Below are 23,573 nucleotides of genomic sequence, written 5' to 3' on the forward strand. Positions count from 1 at the left end.
CTGCTGTACGGGAGGCACTCAGGGGATGTCGTCACACGAACCTGGACTTGTTTCCTTTGCCTTGAACTGAGAGCACGTGAGAGATTCACATCTAATTAGTCATCAGGGTACAAAAGTCATTGTTTGTGTGTGTGTGTGTGTGTGTGTGTGTGTGTGTGTGTTTTGGTTGTCTGCACCTGCACTTATGAGTGTGTGAGTGTGGGTGTGTGTTTTGGTTGTCTGGCTGTGAAGGACCCACAGAGAGAAGTCACTGCTTGTTTATTCTCCTGTCGAAGTGACTCCCTTGAAGACATCTTTGCCTTATCTCATGTTGACTCACAGAACAGCCTGGCTGCAAGGTGCTTTCACCTAGGTTTTACACACACACACACACACACGCGCACGCACACACACGCACACTAACCAAAAACCATCACGACTAAATGCCTAACCCTGAACCTAATCTAACTAAGTTCTGACCTTCAAACAGCCCTCTGAAGTTGTGAGGATCAGCCAAAATGTCCTCACTCTGTTGGTTAAACACATGGTCCTGTACTCACTCTGTCGCAAGTACAAGAATGCACACTCTTCAGACATGACACAATCAGCTCAGCAGCTGCCACACTGAGAGAAGGAAGGGAGAAAATGAGAAAGATAAGAGAAGAAGGACATTTGAGGGCACAGTCATCAGAGGGGAATGAATGGAAAATATTCTCTGCTGTCTTTGTGAGGACCCATCTGGATTTTAAACCAACATACTGAGGACATTCAGGTACTCACTATGCAACAGGAAATTTTAAGGTGAAAACTTGGTGAGGAGCTCAGGTTTAAAGGTTGGTTAAGGACTAGGGTCAGGCTCACAGCTGAAGTGGCTGGATTCAGAAATAGCATCCACTTAGATGTGAAGTGATGGAAACAGGACTGTTTGTGTGTCTGTCCCTAGTTACTTGCATGATAATTTCCTGAGCAGCTCTGTGATTACCCGCACAGCAGAGTACAGCGTTACAATGGCAGCAAATGACAAGCAACTGGGACTTTTACAACTACTAACGCCCGCAGACATGCAAATTAAAAAACACAGGATGGCACAGAGAGGACATTGTGTCCTGTTCTGCCTCCCATTAGGAAGAATGAACTGAGCCTCAAGTGCCCGGTCACAATTGAAACTGGAAATTAGCTAGCTCGATGAACATACGTAGATATGGGTCAAGACCACAAAGGTAATGTACTTTTGGGTTTCACCAACCTAAAGCATTATTTGGTGGGCACAGGATTGTTAGCACTGATTCCAAACAGTGTCGCAGGGAAGTCTGCTTCACCACGAGTTCTCCTGACAAAAGCCAGTGGAATTTTTTTTTACTCTGTATTTGTTCATCACCGAAAATCAGATCCATGGTCAACAAAAGTTAATGAGACTTCGATAAAGTTGCTTGTGATTGGCAGAATGGTTCACTCTTCCTTTTATCCGTAGACCGGTTTCTGCTCTATGTAACTTGAGCTGACCGAGCATGAAACTCTAACCAGTGTGTAACGCTGTTTTCAGGTGTCGGAAGGAAAGAAGAGGAAATCATGTCTGTAGGTAAAAGCAGAGGAACAAGACTTTTATGGAGGGAAAACTGATGCTGGCGTACATTGTTAAGTTCTGTAAGTATATAGATTTTTCCACTCAACATTTCTGACATGCCTCTTGCACATCCGACAGCTCTTGAACTTTAAGCCTGATGCAACATAGTTTGACTTTATGTAGTTTATGATGAGACCGACTGTCAAATTTAAAAGGTTGATATTACGCCAAACAAACAAAGACACACACCAGAGAAGGAAGATGAGAAGACATGCACGTATAATTGGTGATGCAAATTATCAAAGCACTTTCATTATTCATACATGAAGATTTTGTAATGCATTGCAACAGTCGTGCTACTGCTAGGCTTTGGCGGTATCTTTTTTTCATGCCATCATAACGCCGAACACTTTACAAGGGTTTATGTTATAGGACAGTATTTGCACAGGTTCAGTGGAGGGTTGACATGTTACGTGGCATGTCAATTTACGCAAAGCAGATCACAAATGGCACGGAGTCAATTTTCAAACTATGACAACATGCGTAGGCGGCCCGGTGGTGTGGTGGTCAGCACTGTCGCCTCACAGCGAGAAGGTTCTGGGTTGGAGCCCCGGCCTTAGCACAGAATCTTTCTTCAGGCTTCCTCCACAGTCCAAAGACATCAAGAGGGGACGAGGCTGATTGATACTCTAAATTGACTGTAGTTGTGACTGTGAGAGCCAATGGTTGTCTGTCTATATGTGTTGGCCCTGCCACGAACTGGCGACCTGTCCAGGGTGAACCCTGCCTTTCGCCCGAAGGCAGCTGGGATAGGCTCCAGCCCCCCCCCCCCCGCGACCCTTAACAGGATAAATGTTAGAAAATGGATGGATGGATGGAATAGCGCAGGGACCTGCTCATGCTATATTAACATGATAGAAACTCTGAAATCAAGGAAAAAACTTCACATCAACAGAATCAACATGGCGAAGCAGTTTCTTCTGTCGTTAGCAACAATCTTTTTAAGGTAAATAAAGGTGAGTCAGCCTCCGTGTTCGCTAGCTAACCCTTTATCATCAGAGCCAAAATAACCCCGGGCAGGGGCAGTTGCAGTTTTGCTCTTTACAAGTCGTCCTGTCGCTGTATTCCCTCTAGCGCCACTCTCCGTCTTTCTCTGAGCTGCCTGCCTGTCACAGTAGATCACACAGCAGGTGCCTGCCCTCTAGCAGTGCCTGCAATGCACTACAGTGCATCAACTTAATAGAAAAGAAGCATTTGTGTAATTTACGGTATTGAAATAATACCGTTGGGATTTTTTAATACCTAGCTATGTCAAGCCTAGCCACTGCAGTTGTATTGCTTTGTTTGTTGGCATTATAAACATATATAACATCAAATACAATGCATGAGACTCTATTGCTCATGGAAGATAACATCAGGAGAAAATAATGGATCACTTTGCTGTCTTAACACTCACTTTGAAGAGAAGCTCACTCCCACAGAAGGTGAATGGCTGAGTGGAAGGATGGCAGGAGTGAAAGCTTCTTCGAACTATATTCAAGCTGAAACTTTGAACATTAGTTGGACTGGAGCAGGTGAAGTTGGCAGTTACCGTGGCGATTTAGCTGGGTTAAAAGCATCACCTTCGTAAGAGGGATGACTGGCTTTAAGCTAATTCATCAAAATTTGAAGTAGATCCCTCTGTTCTAAACGGCAAACAACAAAACAAGTTTTTGCATCATGGGATCATGAACCCAAAACACACACACACGCACACACACACACACACACACTCTGTTGAAATGAAGAGTTTAATGAAGGAGGTGTCCTCAGTGTCCTGTTGAGCTTCAGTTCAGTGAAGTTGAATAGAACAACCCACCAAAGCATCGCAGCCCACAGCATCTGTCTCCTGTGTTTATGGTAAACAAAGGTTACAATGAACACAGCATGAACCACACACTCTTATGCATGCAGAATGACACACACTCACACAGGAGCACATGTAATTAGAGGGTGCGCGCGCACACACACACATACACAAACACTCATAAACACACACATACACACATATTCTCCTGCCTACAAACAGATGTGCCAGGATGACTCACACACTCACTCACTCACACACACACACACACACACACACACACACACACACACACACACACAGACATTGCTCTCACCTTCATTTTCCAGACCTACTGTGTGTTGTATATTTAATACACGTATGACATTACAGTGATGGTGACAGTGTGTGCATGTGTGTGTGTGTATGCAGGCATAATCAAATCTATTCTGCTTTTTCCTTTTCTATGGATTAAAAAATATGTTATACCTAAACTACGACTACTAAAAGAATCCTCTCAGGACATCTTGTAAATGAAAATAGATGACAATAATTGCATGATGTAGTAAAACGCACCACAATGATCATTTATCTTATCAAACCACTTCCAGCTATCATGTGGGACATGATGTCATCCGCTGTAGCCTTCTGGGCTGTAAGAATGGTGCATAAATACTTTGGTGAGCGTCTCCCAACAACTTCAATGAGATGACCCATTTCACTATTGAAATTTGAATAATTCGATCTGATTACATTTTGGAAAGTCTAGCAGAGCCACACAATTAGATGATTTATCCACATTCAAGTTAGCAGAGTTCTTAGAGGAAGTCTGCAAATAGAATATGGTCAGTGTGCTGGCAGCTTGGAAATGTCACTGCATACATGAATGTCATCTAGTATGAAATACAAAGAGGTTTCCCAGGTACACGATGAGCTCAGTGAGCATCGGGAGCATTAGAGGGCATTTTCATATGAAAATAGGATGAGGTACAGCCTTTAAAATGTCTGTCTTCCCTTGTTAAAAATCCAAATTTTGTAGATATATACATAAAGATGTCTGACTTTACAGAAAAAGAATCAGGTAAAAGGGGCAGTACTTAACTGTCCATCCATCCAGCCATTCATTTTCTATACCGCTTATCTGTTAAGGCTGGAGCCCATCCCATCAGCCCAGTGCTAACCACTGCCCATGATGGTGCAATATTTTCATTCCATCTTACATTTTTGTGATGTGCTAATTTGTGTGTCTTGATTTTTTAATTATTATTCAATGTTTTCCTTTAATGCTTTGAATTCATAGGCTGCACGGTGGTGCAGTGGTCAGCACTGTGGCCTCACAGCAAGAAGGTTCCGTGTTTGAGTCCCGGCTCGGCACGGGATCTTTGTGTGTGGAGTCTCCATGTTCTCCCTGTGCCTGCCTGGGTTCTCTCTGGTACTCAGGCTTCCTCCCACAGTCCAAAGACATCAAGAGGGGATGAGGCTGATTGATACTCTAAAATGACCGTAGGTGTGAATGTGAGTGTGAATGGTTGTCTGTCTCTATGTGTTGGCCTTGCGATGAACTGGGGACCTGTCCAGGGTGAACCCCGCCTTTCACCCAATGTCAGCTGGGATAGGCTCCAGCCCCCCCGCAACCCTTAACAGGAATAAGCAGAAGAAAATGGATGGATGGATGGATGGATGGATGCTTTGAATTCATTTTTAAATCGCATTGTTTGTCTTTTATTCAAAAATAATCTAATAGCTTGTACTCTTTCCACATACTGTAGTTCTGTGGCTCCAACTTCCATGCCATCACCTCAGTTTGCCGAGTTGTGATTCTTTAATTTTTTTTTTTTTTTTTACAGTAACAGCACTAATCCCCTGGATTAAATGTGTTAAACCTTATTCATTCATCTGAAAAAACCAACTCATCCATCAGAAACAACTCAAACTTGTAGAAGTGGATATAGCATCACTACCGTGGTGGTACCAAGGCAGTGCAGAGGAAACATGGTGGAGCACTAAATTAAATAAACAGCTTTCCTTCATCATCTTCTCTGCTGAGAGGAGAATGCAAAACAGATCTGATATGGTTTTAATAGTAACAAGCATCAAGAGAACGATAGCATGCTAGCCGCAGGCCTGCAGGACCCGCTGGGTGTCCCGGGTGTGAGAGATAAAGTAAGATAAGATGAGATATGATTAACTTTATTGATCCCTGAAGGAAAATGCAGTCAGCAGCAGACAACATGCAGAGATTGGACAACTGAGACTCGAGAAGCAATAAGCACCGGAAGATAAAACGCAATAAGGCCCTGAAATAATATTCATGATGAGCGTGTCTCTGATGCTAATGTTGTGCTTCTCCCTGGTGGTTAATAGAGGATTTACATTATTATGGTTGGTCAGAATGTGAAGACACATTTTTAGCTCCCACAATTCCCCACCACTTCTGAGGAACTGGCAGGCAAACATGTGTCAAAGCAAACACAATGCATAAACAGCTGCATGATCCAGGTGGCTGATTGAGGATCGTCTATGCATCAAAATCAATCACGCTTCTTTTGGCCTGAAGATATTTCACCTAAGGAACGATCAAAGATGACTTTCAGAGGTCAAGTATCCTGAATGCTAATTACATAAATGGTAAATGGACTCAAATTATATAGCGCTTTTCTACCTTAGCGGCACTCAAAGCGCTTTACAGTGTCATGTCATTCACCCATTCACACACACACTCACACACTGATGGTTAAGGCTGCCATGCAAGGTGCCAAGCTACTCATCAGCACTTATGGGTCCAGTATCTTGCTCAAGGACACTTCGATATGGCCACCAGGGTCAGGGATCGAACCAGCGACCTTTCGGTTGCTAGACTGCCACTCTACCCCTGAGCCATGCCGCCCATAAAGTATTAAAGCTGTCCAAGTCAGATGTTTTGGCGATATTCATATGACACCTGATGTGTCTCTCAGCCATCATGCTGCAGCATTATTCTCTCTGGATTATCTCCAGCATCACTCTTGTTGACTTGAACAGGCCATCAGGAAGTTTTTCCTATTCAGCCCAATGTGGCAAATCTCTGCTCACACATGAAGTGTGCACATCTATAGCTGGAGTCAGAGGTCAGACAGGCCTGGTCAGCCGGTCACTCTGCCTCCTCCCGCCTCCTTTTGTCTCCTCCGGGGGACTCTGGTGTTAAACTGAAACATCTGTCAGGCCCCCGGCCGGGCCTATCTTTATTGGAGCAGTGGAGCAGAAGGCAGTAGAGGAGGAGGAGGAAGAGGCAAAGAGCTCGTGCCTTCACACAAGACTCCTGACACACACTCCATCTGGCCTGAGTCTCAACAGATGCTCCTGACAGCAACCTCCTACACACACATTTGCACAGCTATCCATGTGAGGACATAATGCAACTCCTAGCTTCCTACTGTCACATTTAAACACATGGTTTGAATCCCCAAGTTGACTTTCAAATGCAGCCTGCGCGACCCTGACGTTTTGATTTACTTCAGTTGAGGCTGCATGCAGATGCTTTTCACAAGCACAAGAACCACCATCCCTCCAAAATACATCTTTAACATGTTCAATATATTAACAAATGTATTGATTTAGCCCACATACTGCCTCTATATTTCTCTTAGCTTATATTGCAGCTTAAAAATCTCTTTAATATTATTTAGCTTTGTTTTGTTTCAAGCAAACATTTGGGCTTGTAGTTGATCCTTTTAGCTTAACATTGCACAATTAGGTTGCTTCTTGTTTCGCCTGCAGTTTTAGCTCATAGGTTTTTTTTTTTTCTTTCAGTGTAAGTATTGGACTTCTCTTGCACTTATTTTTTTTAAGCCTACATTTTAGCTTGTGATTGTTTCTCGAATGTATACGTTTGTATACGGTGGCTCATATTCTGACTTATGTTACTTGCTTTTAATTTGCCTTCAATTTTAGCTTTGGTTGTTTTTACTCTCGGCTTGGTATTGCGCTACTCGGTACTTCTTTTCAACCTAAATTTTAGCTTGTACTTTGATTGTTTTTTTTTTTTCCAAATGTGTGAGCATAATACCTCACATTTTAAGTTCTGTTTTTTGTTTTTTTAGCGACAGTTGAGTTCATATTTTTTTTATTTCAACTTTGTATTATTCTACTCTGTTACTTACCTTTAAGCCTACATTTTAGCTTGTAATTGTTTATCAAACTTAAATGTTTGCGTAGTAGCTCACAGTCGAACTTCTGGTTGTGTTTTTTAGCTTCTACTGTTGTTTTTGTCAGTGTAGTATTGCGTTAGTCGGGTATGTAAACTACAGTACAGCTTGAAGTGTCTTTTAAACTGATAGCTTTTTAGCACACACTTCTACTCTGTTAGTTTCTTTTAAGCTTACATTTGAACCTTTTTCAGACTAAATCCTAGCTTCTAGTTGTTCATTCAAACTCTAGCTTTCATGTCTTTAGCTTCCGTTTTTGCTTACAGTTTATCCTTTTTCAAATTTCTTTAGTTATATACTACCAAACAAATGCTTAAACGATTGAAAAGGTATCACAAATACGTATCTAGTGTATGAAAAGTGTACATATATGTATGGATTTGTGTCACTTTTTTCAGACACATTTCCTGGCTTTTTTCCCAACCGGCACAATAAATGCAAATCTGAATCTCAGCTCTGATTTCAAGTCATTACAGCTTTTTGAAGTTGTGAGATGAGCTGAAATGTCCTCACTGTTCAAACGAAAGTGTGTCCTTACAAACATAGCAAGACAGACTTGTGATGGCAGCTCTGTCTTCATAAGTCAATCAGTCCCTCCCACTCATCCAAGGAAAGCAATTAAGGCCATTCACAGTCAGCTCCCTTCCTGTGCCACCTCCTGCCTGAACATCACTCGCCCCCCCCCGCCCCCCTTCATTTTGTCACCTCCCCCAGATTGCAGGCATTATTAGAAACCAACAAAAGGCTGATATGTCAGGGCCTCTGGGACTGGTCTGGTTATTGTGGTTGTACACTCCCCCAAACATTCCTGCACACTTGAGGGACCATGTGCACAAACTTTCACAGTGGATACAGATATTCAATACTGATGCCCGGTCATTGAGTTAAAAGTTTTTAACCAACTTGACCAGATCAGCACATTATATTGGTGGCGCTCTGCTGATCATAGTTTGAGAAAATTGAAAGCCAATCCGTCTACCTCCATTTTTTCTTTTCACCATGCTCTCAAACTGTTATTAGAGCTTTGTGTGATTGGCTTTCACAGTGGTAATTTCCCGTTTTTGAAGGATGTATTTATATAGGCTTATTATCTGTAATTTATGACAACAAGTTGGGAATAATCACTATTGAGAGATGAATCAAGGGATAATTGTAAAATTTAAGATCATCCATGTGAAGGAAATGCTCCGACTTCTGAGTAATCAAACATTAATGACTTAAAGTTAATCATCTGTAGAGCTTACATCATTAACCATCATTGACCAAATCATCAGCAAGAAATTGTATTTGACTTAAAATCATTATGAAGAAGCTTTGAGCTCCAACAGAGATCCTGATTTCAGCAGGCTACCAAGAGCTGACGCTCCAGTCCTGCTGTCAGCCGCCGGAGCTGGGGCTCGTTTGGCAGATCAGATGAGAAATTTACCTCACCAATGCTCCTTGATGTCCAGGCTGGTGTGACCTTTGTCTTTGTGGTGTCACTCATCCTGAGGTAGGCTAGCATCATGAAATACCTTGCCTAAGGCACCCCAGTGGATATATGTTGCCCGCCCTGACAGGGGCTGAAAACCCCCTATCGCTGTGGCGTTCCCATCTGTGTCAAAATCCGTGGTTTTACACAGAGGAAACATTTTTAAAATGTGGATTTCCTGTTTCGGTGTAGATGAGAAAACTATTTTTATAAAATGGTGCAATTTAAAAAGTATATTTTGTCCTTATTTCTGTAACTGTAATTATTTCATGTCAAATATTTTGATCTGTTAGATCAAAATGTCCATTCCACAATATAAAGTCTGCAAGCTGCAGCTTCCACTGTGTGCAGTTCTGGTTTATCTTGATTGAACTCTCTTCATTGCACCTGTTATTGAAAGTCTCATGTGCACGTGTGCAGAAGAAACCTTTTTTTTGTGGCAATTACAAATTCGAAAGAAGAAATACCAGAGCATTTTCCACATGCAGCAGACCACAGTAGTGGTTTCTGTGCTTGAAGAAGCCACTGAGTTTCTAAATTGAACAGTTCTCTTGGGGGGTGCAGGGACATTAATCATCCCATCCGTTTATCATCTCTTCAGAGTTTACCCCGGCAGCAGCCACTTCCAGCTCTATTTTTAGCTGATTTAGTGAAACACTTCAATTAGTGGTGACCATGATTGCATGTGTGGTACAGCTGAAGATGTCTTCAACCAGGAGCTCCTGAAAAAAACAAAACAACAACAACAACAAAAAAACCTGAAACGTGAATACAGTGTGTCTGCCTCCACATGAAGAATAAGTCCTAGAATAAGCCCTTTAGTATAACTCTCATGTACCGTTCAAGTCAAGTTTGGCCCCTTGGACATTTGACAGTAGCAGCACCTTTAATGTTGCTCTCAACCCTACAATATGATAAATATCCAAAAATGAGAAATACTAGCACTGAAACCCTTGTATATCCAACAAATATTTGTCCACTGAGGTAATTCACTGAGGTAACTCTTGAAAAGGCTTTTAGATTCACCAGAGTGAGTCAAATGAAGGAGAAGTGTGGAGTTCAGGAATGTTGAAACTATGCCATGTGTGTATTTTTTTTATCCGACAGCAACTGCAGGAAACAAGACGCTGTCGGCAGAACATGTACAAGTATTCGCAATGCTACAAAATACAGAGAAGTTAGAACAAAAATGCCCAGTTTAAAATTCGTTACTGCTGGTTTGCATTTTCATGACTTCGATCAGCTGTTCCCAGTCTTTTCAAAGTCCTTCATCCCTTTTCATTTAATGACTTCTCATGCATGCTTTTTTTGTGAACCTGCTGCAAAAAAGATGTGTGACACACCTAAAGTAGACTTATGATTTTAGGATATTGTGGCGTTCTTAACAATTTCCTGACATTTCATCAAAAAAACATTTGACCTGACGAACATCAATTCAGGCTGACTAGCACCACCAGCGGCTAGTCTAGCACTGCTAACATTAATTCTAGCAGTGCGTGGCGTTGTGCTGGTGAATGTTGTGTGTCTGCCTCCGCATGGAGAATAAGTCCTGAAATAAGTCTTTCAGTGTAACTCTCACGTATGAGATAAACTATTGATGCGTTCGAGCGATAGCTGAGGTTCCAAATTTGGTCAACCCTGTTTATAAAAGGAACATACCGTGAGGGTATATGGGTTGGGTTCCCTGGGTGGTATTCAGCTCCGCACTGATGCTGTAAGTCCTCATGTCCCACTGGTATAAATATGCGCACTTATAGTATTGTTAAGAGGTTTGGAGGATGTTAGTGGAATTTTTTTTTCAGGTCTGTGCAGTAGAGTGATGTAGGAAGTAAGCAATGCCTGATTTATAGTGATAAAACATCCCAAATGGGGCTGAATTAGCATGCCGCAGCAGTGAGGCTGTTATACACCGAGGCCTCTAAATGTGAGAAATGGAAGCTTTGGAAGTTTTAATGGACTGAGTGGATTTGTGTCTGTGTGTGAGAGTTTAGTGGGCGAGGGGTGGGGGGTGGGGGAGCGGAGATAATGCTGAGTCATAGTGTAGCGAGTCGCTCTGACCCAGTTCTCACCCACATCCTATTTGCCATCACAATTTATTCATTCGACACAGAGCTGGTTCTTTCCCAGCGATGCAGCTCTTCATAATGCATGTCGACCTAAAGTGGAATTGGGAGGACGGGCCATATTGAAAACACATCCCTTTTTGTGCATCAGCGCTCAGCGAACGCTTTTAATAAAATCAATGAACATTGCATCAATTTGGGGAAATGTTTTATTCTGTAATATAAAATTAGATGAGGTCACAGACTGAACGGTTTCACTTGTCATGGATTTGCATCAGCAGGACGGCAAGACCTCATTTACGGTACCACAAGAGAACAATAAGAATTCAAAGTTGGATGCAAAACTAGACAAGGACACGTTGTGTTACCTCTCATGTATTCGAGTTAACTGGGTTTTGTAAGAGATGATGATTTTGAAGCATTTGACTTCTGATTTATTTCTTTTTGCAAAGAAGATATAGGACACGTGCTTTTATTGCATTTTGTTGATTCCTATCTTTAAATGTATTTTGCATGCAAAATCCAATGTTTTTTTATGTGTTGGGAAAAAAAAAACATGTTTTTTAAATAGCCTCCGTGTCATGTTACCGCAGGAATCCAAATCAGTACCAGATATAAGTACTAGATTGGCAATAAAGCCTCTTTTGTTGCATTTTTTTTTTTGCTTCATAGCTGATATTAATTTCTGTCATGTGACCAAAGGACTCCAAATTGCCATCAGATATTAGAACTGGACTGGAATTATTGCACATTCCTCTATTATTAGAATTTATTGCCTATTCCATTTTATATTCATGGCCTGAAGTGCCGCAAGGCAGGAAGTGGATAAGTAACAAGTAATACTTTTTTTTAATGATGATTTTAGTGCAGGTTTAATTACTCTTGTACAGTAGCTTCCATATGTGACCTTGGGATTCCAAATCCCTACCAAATAAAATTTCTTTTTTATTCAGTTTTATTGGTTCCTATTTGTATGAATGTTTTAGTGAACAAATGTCTCCATTGTAAGATGAAAGGGTAGAATTGGGACAAAGTACAAACAGTGTGTTGCCTCCCACGCCTTCTTTTATCTGCTGAGCATGATGAGGAAAATCAAGCTGACGCTTTCAGAGTCACACACCGGTCTGCAAAGTCTGGAGAAGTACAAGAAATGAGGAGGATCATTAATGGTATTTTAAAACATCTTAATCTCATCTGCAGACCCAAACGGGCAACGTTGAGCATCGCCAAACTGATTTAAAAGAAATTTTACAGCATGAGATAGAACTTAAACTTGAACAAAAAACTGTGGGTAAACTCTGGACGGCGCGGCTCCATAGATGGCGATGTAAAATGGATTTACTGGTAAGCTGATGTCGCGCTTAGATGCCAGTTTTTCTTAATTTATTCATGAAGAGATTTGATAGATGTGAGTGCCCCCTCTTTTGAATCACCTTGTGCTATTCTGTGCAGTTTCTGCCGTTGCCATGGTCACCGGCTGGTAACACAGTTCAGCCATCGTCAGCATAGATGGCAGCAAAAATATGTTCACCTTTTATGATGAGTCTATTTGTAGGTTTTCTATTTTCTAAATATTTGGGAGTGTCGACAAATTTCAGTGTGACTTCCTCAGTGGGAGGAACTTACTCTGTGAATTCAACTCTAACACTCCACTGTTTACACAGCATTTCTGTTGTGCTGTTTGCAAATCGAATCCCCTCCAACGATGCACGTGTTGGGCATAAACTTCTGCCCTCAATCATCAGTCCAGCTAAAAACAAGATTTAAAGCCGAGGGAAGACTTTGTCTGTTAAGGTAGAGAAGAGAAGCTGATGGGTTTGATCAGTGGAAACAGCTCATGGTGTCCCTCAGCAGCTCTTTACCTTGGAAAAAGGCCCTGCAGCTACACTCTGAATCCCTCACCTGCCTCCGATGGATAACAGCGTGAGCCAAATGCTTCAAATGTAAATGTAGCTGTGGAGAGTTTTTCTTCTTCCACCAGTGTATTTCTTATTCATCAACTCCCAGCTGTCTCCTTCAGGCTGCTGTTAGCATCAGAGGAGCTTCACTTGGTAGGTTTTGGTGCCTTCAGGGAGCTGGAGATTTGCTTATCATGAGACCTTTGGGAGCTCAGCTCACTTAGTTATTGTGCATATTTACTTAGTAATGTAGAATTCATGTTAACTACCTACACAACTGCACATTGCTAAGTGTGTGTGTGTGTGTGTGTGTGTGTGTGTGTGTGTGTAGGCTGGCTATAAAGCTGCAGAAGGATTCTGCATGAACAGAACTATGAGTCAGTAGCGTTACATGTGGTACTAACAGTCATATTATGGGCTCAACTCAGTATATGATTATGAGTTTAGCTTTCGATTTCCATCCCACTGATAGTCACAAATTTGGGTGGCGATACTGAATGACCTATGACCTCTGTAGGGTGAACGGCCTGGGCTTCGTCACGCCACACAGGTTTCACACTCAGGTTTCAATCCAAGTGTGTGCTTCATTTTCATCCAAATAGCAGAAATTCAGCCATGAAAGTCTTGCTGTATGCAGGTTTCCATCCGCTACTTAGACGACTGTTTTGTTGATCATAAATGTTTCTTCATGGAGATAAGCAGGCAGTGGCATGGTGATTCTCCCGTCTACCATAGCGAGATGACATCATCAGATGTGCATCAGCCCGAGCTCAAATGAACATGAAAGAAACAAACAGGATGGATACATAACTTATTGACTGAAATGGAGAGATTTGAAAAACTAATGTTGCAGCTTTGCATTTTAGGAAGAGCTCTGCCCATCACCTGACTGAAGCCTCACGATGGCCACACAAGGAACGAAGTGGTATTACAAGTTGAGACAAACTGGCTTGATAGAAAAATACATTCTTTCAGACCCTTTTCCTCTTTAGAAGTCGGTCAGGGTTTGAGCTAAATTCTCACATCGGTTTCAGTATTCATCTCCTCTGATTCAGTCCAAGTGGTGGGATCAGCTGCTGACAAGGGGTTTCGCCAGATCAGCATGACAGGAAAGATGCAACAAAATCAGTCCAGAAGGAAAGAGAAAGAAGATGATGAATGTAGGCAGCACTGAGATTTGACTGAAAATGCTTCCTGTTCTGCTGTGTACGAGTGTTTTGCATCCAGACAAGACGTAAAACAATTTGTCCCCAATACAAGCAAGACACTCAGTGTTCCTGGGCATGAACACACCCACACTCTACTGCACCAGGGAACTTTTGTTTCACTCTCAGCCCAAACTAAAGACATTACCACTTTCCTGGTTCTTTTCACTGGAGGAGGAAACCACCAAATTTCAGGTGATGTATTGCAGGGATAAGGTGCACTATGAAGGAACAACAGGAAGTTAGCATCATAATATGTTCCCTCGACCAAAAGCCAATGGGAGTTTACTTTGGATTTTGGAATACTGCAGATGATGTAGGAATACTGCAGATGATGGACTGGTGACCTGTCCAGGGTGAACCCTGCCTCTCAGCCAATGTCAGCCCGGATAGGCTCCACCCTCCTCATAACCTTAACAGACAAGCAATATAGAAAATGGATGGATGGATGGATGTAGATAATATAATCTATGGCAAAGAAAAGCTGATGAGTTCTAAATGTTTCAGTCAGCAAGATCTTATGAAATAATACTTTATAATTGAAGTATAAATTCAGTTGTTAGAAGTACAAATCTAACATCTGTCTCTGGAGCGATTACATCATGAATTACAAAAACCTGCCTCTCACTCCTGCCTTTGACCTGAAGACATTTAATGCTCTTGATAACCTCTGTAGTCTCATTTAGTTGCACGTTAGCCACCACCATTTTGAAATTCATTATGCAGTATTTACTGATGCACGTTATGCCATAGAACAAAACATTAAAATAAACTAAGCTCGCGTTAACCACAGACCTTCAGGTTCAGGTATATAATCACAACCACCCCCCCCCCCCCCCCCTCCCCGACTGTGAGGCGAGGGAACCTGATGTTCACAATAACAACTTATTTCCAGGCTTCAGGACTTGTTCCTGCTCTGTATTCTGCCCCCTCTTTATTCTGCCTGAGAGACATGAACCTCTCACTCGTACAGTTTAGAGGAGATAAAACCAGGAGTGTATGTACACTAATGTGGAAATTAAAAGTAGATGTTTTTGTAAACCAGTGCAATTTATGTTTGCTCCTCGCGTTGCAGGTTTCTTTGAACTTTCCTGTCAGTTCAGCATTCAGCACAGAGTTTTTGCTAACCTTTGCAATCTGGAGTTGTCAGAGCAGAGAATCTGTCTTTAACCAACCCTCTCTTTTCTTTCCTGGATGGCTGCAGTGGATTTAACCTCAGGAGTCAGCCAGGGATCACAACCCTCAGCGGGATTCCCCCAGCCAGGGTGTCAAGGAGAGCAGGTGTTCTTTACATCACTTTGTATGTGATAGAAAGGGTCCTTTCACTCAGTATTTTGATTTTTGTGGCAAATGAAATCATGGAATGCAACTATTGTATTCAATTGGCTGCACAAATAAAGTTTGATTGACTGATTCATCGAAGTTATGGCAGGCAGCAACCCCCCCCCCCACACACACACACACACACACATCAACTCCCCCAGCTCAGCCAATCAGTATTCAGCTCAGGGTCGGACCAGTTGGCACATGATCAATGGAGGTATTGGGTATTTGATCAGCCTCCATGGCAACATAAGAAATATTTAGCTGTGGTTGGAGGAGAAGGGATACTGTGTGTGTCTGTGTTTTCATAAATACGTACGTGTGTCTGTGGTAGTGGTGGTGGTGGTGGTGGTGTGCTTGTGTGGGTGTGGGTGCTTTGTTTTGTTTGTCACAATGGGTCATGAATTCAGGAGACACCCCCTCACACACAAACACATTCTGTTGCACATGCCAGCATTTGCCCTCCCATGAATGCGCATGTCCTCACACACACACAAACACACACACGCACACTCACATATAACCTCAGGTTCAGGCTGCAGATGTCCGTCTGTGGATGGTGAGTGTGTGTTTGCATTACCCCCTGACCCCTGCGCGCACACACACACACTTCTGTCTCTTTTAACCTCCACTAGCCTCTCTCTTTCTCTCTTTCTCTCTCTCTCTCTCTCTCTCTCTCTCTCTCTCTCTCTCTCTCTCTCTCTCACACACACACACAAACACACACAAAGCTGTCAAGGCCTTGTGCTTTATCTGCTTCAGGGTCAGTAGATGCCGACGGGATTTTTGATAACTATTGGCCTTCACAGTTTGATACAGATGTCGAAATTCTCTTTTTTTTAGTTTGCAAGCCTCAGAAGTGCTCTTAGGTGGTGGATTGGCCAGGGAGGGACTCATCATCATCATCATCATCATCATCATCATCATCATCATTATCAGGAGGCTGACTTTGAGCTGAGCTGGTGATAGCTGGTTAATAAGGCAAATATAGTATGAATTATTGCTTCCAGCATGGAAAAACTGCTTGGCTTGCTCAAATGTTACGCAACAGAACATTCCAGATATCTCGTTCTCTCTCAAACACACATGAAGGGCTGCTCATCTCCCACTCCAGAGTACTCATGAATACTACATCAGAAATACCCATGTACATGTGTTGCCTATGAATATGCAGAGTAGTGCTGCAGGGGAACATGCCAGGTCCTAATGAGGTGAGATAGATACCAGCAGTGCGTGCATGTGCATCTGTGGTAATACACTCTTTATGAACTTTGAACTCTCCTCTGTGGGACTGCCACAAGGCAAGCAACATCTACAGCTTAAAACACTACATTTACTGTACATACTGTGGTAGGTTGAGATTTAATTGTCTGAAAAAGATGTGAAATGTTTACTGCTTCCTATGAGGTACATTATTGATTGCAGAAGGAGTCAAACAAGGACAAAATATAACTTTACATGGAATCTCTACAGCCGTTTTCTGACACCTGTCCCTCTTTTCTGTTTGAGTGTGTTGTTTTTGCTGATTTTATTTCAATTTTGGTGACTTTCCCACCACAAAAATTGTTTCCATTGGTGTGAACCCTGTAACCAGCCTTGCTGCTATCATTTTCACCTTCAGTACTTTGTGATTTTGTGTCTTATGTGATGGGGCTGACTACGTCCTGGGAATAAATCTTTACTGGTTAAAACATTTGCCATCTAAAGACTGATTTTAAAGGAACTGTGGCAAATAAAACAGTGAATTATGATTATTTAAATTTATCAATACAACATCATCACATCCATCCATCCATCCATCCATTTTCTACCGCTTATCCTGTTCAGGGTCACAGGGGGGCTGGAGCCTAGCAGCTTTCAGACGAGAGGCTGGGTTCACCCTGGACGGGTCACCGGTCCATTACCCCACCCAATGTGTGATCTCCCTCCGGCAGTCAATCACAAACATGGGTTTCTGTACGAGTTCCTTAGGAGATATTTCATCCAAGACGTCTGGAAGGGTAACAGTAGTTGCCCTCATCTACACTCATACGTACATGTTCAGCACTTCTACAAAGTCATCAACAGTCAAAAAAATCCTCTGAAGCCTGTTTGATGACATCCTGCTCTTAGCACATCAAACACTAAGGACAAAATGTCTTCAGGTCACTGTCGACTGTCCCATGTCCTCTAGAAGAGGAATAATTTCTCTTGGAATCGTTTCACAGGATTTCGTCCAGTTGCTCTCCATGTGGCAGCATTGAAATCATGCCTAAGTGAAGTTGTTCCAAGGGTGCAGCGTTCCTAAAACTCTGTCCAGAAGCTTTTGTCGACATCTATAGCTACAAAAGAATCACTTCCTTTTCCCACAGAGTTGTCGGGAAGTAGAGGTTTCACTTTCAAGGTTTCGTTCATAATCTCAGGGTAAGAAAATGCCTTTGTCACTTCACTGAAGCCGTCTGAGTGGTGGAAGACCAGGGTTACATTGAGAAACGCATGAATGTGCCACTAGAAAATGAATCTGAATGATTCATATTCCAGCAGTTTTTATCCGTGCATATTTTTCCAAAATTGGCTCTAACTTGTCAAGTCAAGTCATGTCAACTTTATTTGTATAGCACCAACTCACAAAGATAATTATCTCACAACACGTTTTAGTGGTAGGGTATGTCATGCACCGCACTCCTTCAATTCATTTACACACCACGATTCCCCGCGAGCTCGCCCATCTTAACTTGTGACTTACGTATTGCTTCTTGCTTCTTCTTGGTTGATACAAATTACATATTCAGAAGAGAGCTGTGTTTTTTGTTTCTTCATGGTAACACGGTGTCACAGAGAGATTCTCATGTAGTTCCCTCCAGGTGGTAAAAGAATGTTTCCTTGAGGAATTTTTTGAGAGGAAAAAGTTCCCGTGACAACTGTTAGGGAACATCCCTGATAGTAACTGAAAATACTAGTTTTAAGGTCCCCCAAAAGGTACTTGGATATCACACTAGGGTCTGCAATCATTAGTAGAAAGTCCACCAGGTAACATCTTCCCCCAACCATTGACGAACTCCACAGCATTACAAGGTTATGTCGTCAGCACCAGCAGTTTGTATCTGGTCAGACGTTACACCGACCCAGGCTTATCAGGCTGGTAGCAGGGTGACTCTTATAATTCTACACACTTGACAACACACAGTGGACAACCAGCGTTCACTGCTGTGGCTGATTACGCCTCCCTGTTTTGCACCCGCGGCGGGTTTGCCTCTGTTAGCCGTCAGTCCACTGGGTATTAATGACCCAGAATCCGTCATCTTCTAATCCTCGTCGAGATGAAAAGAGACATTGTTTACATACATCTGCCTTCAAAGGGGAAGGCGCCCAAATTAGAAGCAGCAAGTCAAACAGTATGCAAATGAGGCAGCTGAATGGGGTGAATAGACGACTCCTGACTAGAGGCACGCACGCGTTCACCCCACCGCCTCTCTCCTCCATGTCTCAGTCGTGTCCTGCAAGGGGGGGGGGGAGAGGCAGGTGCTGGAACCCCCCCCTGCAGAGCTCCTCCATTGTGGTTCATCTTAAAAAGGACAGCTGTTGTGTCTCACACCCTGATAGTGATAGCTGTCATGTGAGTGTTGACACGTTTGTGTTTTATTAAGTTTCAACACACACCCTGGAGTTTTTGTTATCGTCACAAAATGGAAACTATTTGTGTACGTGGACACATATTTGGAATTAACCTTTTAATGAATATAGAAATGTTGTGCTCAGGTGTATTGAGCTGCACAGCAGTTGAAAATCACCCCAACGGATAATTGAACCACAGTTTTAGACTGAAACGACTGATTCTCCAGAGGTATGTCAGTCCTGTGAAGCTCATTAACACGATGTTGGGTCATTTATATGGAAATGCAGCATAAAGCAGTTTGAGAAGTAATGCATCCACAACATAGCGGGAGTATGGTGCAACCTGACGAGAAGTGGACAACATAAATAGCCAATAATATCTAGGTTCATACCGTAGCTCTGCAAAGATTTCCTAGATGAATGCAAAAATTATTTTAATGCCTTCTGATCTGCACAGAATCATTTTTTCGTACCGCCATTATTTTGGACATTTATTTTTAGCCATTGGAGCATCATGTCCTGTTACTTGAGGCATAGAGAGACATAATGACATTCATTAAAAACACATTTAGAAAATGTAATGGTTTTATAATGTCTGCGGACATTTAAACATGAATAAAACTATTGATATACCATTGTGAACGCAACACTTCCATAACTGGGGCTACGTTCAGAATCGCCCACCAAAATCTATCAAATTGAGCATATTTTATATATTAAACTGTATCATGAATGCTCTTTTTGTTTTAGGACTATTAACACACAACTTGAGACTCTTTGTGTCTTTAGAGATATTTTAACCAACAAAAACAAACTCTTTCTATAAAACCATTAATCGGTGTGTTCTGATTCAGTTGATAGGTGATAAACCAATCTGATGCACAATACGTTCAGCTGTATATTTTGGTAGGACTACTTTGCCAGTAATTTTTGGTTTATTTGTCAGCATGTAGTATTTGAGTATGCAGTCGGCAGTACTGCTGTAGGTGACTCCAGCCACAGTTAGCATGCAGTTAGCTTTCACTCTGACAACTTACTGTAAGTGAACAGCATTTACATTTTTAGTCCCCTAATTTTATTTGTTAAACTTGACTAGAATAAGACATGAAGAAGATGTAAGTCTTTATCTGTTTTTGACTTATTTATACATTCCTTTTCTGAAAAATATGCAAGAGCTTAGATGTGATGTCAACTTTGTATGACCGAAAGTGTTTCCGTGGTGCTGGGATTTCTGTGAGACAACAACACAGATTTGTTACTGCTGTGAGAAAATGTCAACATCACATTGATGCAAATCAATTCCACCTTTGACTACAGTGTGGGTTGAAATGGTGTGCTTTTTTTTTTTTTTTTTTTTTTTTTAAAGAAGGTGGTGGGCTGAAGCGTTGTTTTATCTAAAGTTACAAAAAAAAATAATAATAATGCTGGTCATCAGGCCTCATCACTCTCTGTTTATGGCAAATTCTCTTTGGCCGTGTGAGATCTGCCACCCGGTGATAAGTGGACTGGGATGGATATTTCCTCATTCATTAAAGGATAACCAATAACTCTATCACAAAACTCTCTGAGAAAAATGAACAAATGATCAGCCAAGACAAAAAAAAAACTGAACCAATGACACAACAACAGGTGGGAGGACGTGAGAGCTGATTGGATAAGAAACACTGACAAAACTGATGAGCATACTTAGGACTCAGGTAAATCAGAAAAAAAAGGAGGGAAGTTCATGCTCGACTTTATTGGACAGCTTTTGGCAAAGTTCGTCTGTCTTTTGATGCTGGCTAAGCAGGTATAGGTTTCACTGTCAGAGATGTTTCCCTCCTAAACCCTCCTGACAAAGCTGAAATGCGGTTAGCCTTCAAATTAAGTCGTGCAGCTCAAAAAAGAAGGCCAGAAAGGGGTTCAAATCCTGCAGTGTATGCTTGGCTCAAGGTCGTGTACTGTGGAGTTCCCCTCTGAGGTGGGTGACTTAGCAGGTAATGAGTTGGACGGGTGAATTACGGAGTACGTGAAGGCTACAATCAGAACTGAAAGAAGAAGGAGTTTAAAAGGGTCAGCTGAGTCTCACGGGAACATCTGACCCATTGTTAATGTATAAATATTGATTTGTGTGGGCTTATATTCATTCCCCAATCTGTCTCTTCCTTCTCAACCCCCTCTCCAAATCCTCATTATTCCCTCTTCCCTTCCCTCTCCTCTTCTCTATTTTGCTTCTCTCATCTCCTTTTTAAAACGCTTTGGGCCTAAGAAGCGTGTCCAGGGTTCAGATGAGCCCCCGGTGAGGCGACAGTCTACCCTTTTGTCTACTCGCAGAGCCCAGATGCCTCCACTGGCCCCTCCTGTTCATCGGAATGACCACATCGGCATCACCGGAATGGCACCAGGAATTCTTTTGTGCTTGGCCTGTTTAGCCTCCTCTATGTGGGCAGCCGCTGGCTTCCCACCCCCCTAATTCAATCAGTGTAGCTAGAAAAACACACAGCCTTGATAAGAACTTCATTGTTTAGCCCAAATCTGGATGGACAGCTGATGAGGTAATAGTTCCATATTTGTGGGAATGTGAGTTTTCTAAATGTCTGGGCGCTCTCCAGATGATTAAAACAAAGATTTGGGCACTTTTGTTTGTGGTTTTGTATTTCTTGAGGGATTAAACTGCCTAGTGAGAAGCCAAGTAAGACACTTTAGTAAACACCATTACTTAAATTATAATTGATTTACTTGCTGGACAAAACTTGGGAGTTCCAATCCCACATTATATATTTATTCTTATCAGATTTTGAGTTTACCGTAACCAAATAGAAGAATATTCGAAATGTCAGATTTTGTCAGATAGATTAAAAACAACAGGTTTTGGTGTGTGTTATTCGCTGGCTTTCTACTCAAATGTAGCGCAAATTTCAACTGAATTTGGAAGGAATACCAAAACTTCCATCCATGACTTAAATGTGAAACATGAATTGCTTTGGGGTGAAAAGTAGCTGCTGGTGCAAAAGTTCCAATCATGCCTTTGTAGAAGTGAAAGGCACAAGATGATGTCATGAAAAGAAAAAATGGTGGTGACAAATTATGATGACCACACTAAATAATTTGGATACTAAAACTGTTCATTGGCCCCAAAACTAACAGGTTTTTTTCTCTCTCTGTGAGGGAGCAGAAGCTTCATTTGCCATGACCATCAGTTTAAGTCGGTTCAATGGCCCATTGTCACATTTTTCTTTTGACCTCAGTGAAATGCAAACTTTTCTGGCTATATTAATCAGATTTGGGATTTTAGCATTTTCCATCAGGTTTTTAAAATAAGCAAACTCAACACAAACCAGTTACGACAAATACTCGTCGTTGTCGTCCTCCGCTTATTTAGGTCCGGGTCGCGGGGGCAGCAGCCTCAGCAAGAAAGCCCAGACTGTCCTCTCCCCAGCCTCTTCCACCAGCTCTTCAGGGGGAATCCTGAGGAGTTCCCACATCAGCCCGAGGCCTCCTCCCAGTCGGACATGCCTGGAACACCTCCTGAGGGAGGTGTCCAGGAGGCATCCTCACCAGATACCCGAACCACCTCAACTGACTCCTCTCGACATGGAGGAGCAGCGGCTCTACTCTGAGTCCCTTCTGAATGACTGAGCTTCTCACCCTGTCTCTAAGGGAGAGGAGGAAACTCACTTCAACTGCTTGTATTCACGATCTTGTTCTTTTGGTCATTACCCAAAGCTCATGACCACAGGTGAGGGTTGGAACGTAGATTGACCAGTAAATCAAGAGTGTCGCCTTCTGGCTAAGCTCTCTCTTTACCACAACTGACTGGTTCAGCACCACATTACTGCAGATGCCACCCCAATCCGCCTGTCAATGTCCTGCTCCATCCTACCCTCACTCGTGAACAAGATCCCGAGATACTTAAACTCCTCTACCTGAGGCAGGACCTCCCCCCTGACCTGGAGTGGGCAGGCCACCCTTTTCCGGCTGAGGACCATGGCCTCAGATTTGGAGGTGCTGATTCTCATACCTGCCACTTCACATTTGGCTGCAAACTACCCCAGGAAGAGGGTAGAGGTCATGGCTTGATGGAACTAAGAAGACCACTTCATCTGCAAAAAGCAGAGACGACATCCTCCTGCCACCAAACTCAACCCCCTCCACCACCCAGCTGCACCTAGAAATTCTTTCCATAAAAGTTATGAACAGAACCGGTGACAAAGGGCAGTCTTGGCGGAGTCACTGCTGGCAACGTGAACCAGTCCTCTGGTACAGAGACTCAATGGCCCTTTGTAAGGGCCCATCCACCCCATACTCCTGGAGTACACCCCCCCCCCCCCCCCCACAGGGTGCTCCTGGGAACACGGTCACAGGCCTTCTCCAAATCCCCAAAGCACATGTGGACTGGTTAGACAAACTCCCATGCCCCCTCCAGCACCCTAGCAAGGTTAAAGACCTGATCCATGGTTCCATGGCCGAGATGAAAACCACATTGAT

The 23,573-nt window shown here is 42.5% G+C and overlaps 1 long non-coding RNA gene across 1 annotated transcript; it reads left to right on the forward strand.

Annotated features, from left to right (window-relative positions):
- Window positions 1–626: 626 nt before the first annotated feature.
- On the forward strand, window positions 627–21,610 carry LOC147246115 (uncharacterized). The gene is made up of 3 exons (XR_015109923.1): window positions 627–751; window positions 1,523–1,623; window positions 21,358–21,610. It is a non-coding gene; the product is annotated as an uncharacterized LOC147246115 (long non-coding RNA).
- The last annotated feature ends 1,963 nt before the right edge of the window (window positions 21,611–23,573 follow it).

This window comes from Aulostomus chinensis, chromosome 17, assembly GCF_037954235.1.
Source record: "Aulostomus chinensis isolate RoL2024-O1b breed Wild chromosome 17, RoL_Achi_v1.0, whole genome shotgun sequence".
In the NCBI taxonomy this organism is placed as follows: Eukaryota; Metazoa; Chordata; class Actinopteri; order Syngnathiformes; family Aulostomidae; genus Aulostomus; species Aulostomus chinensis.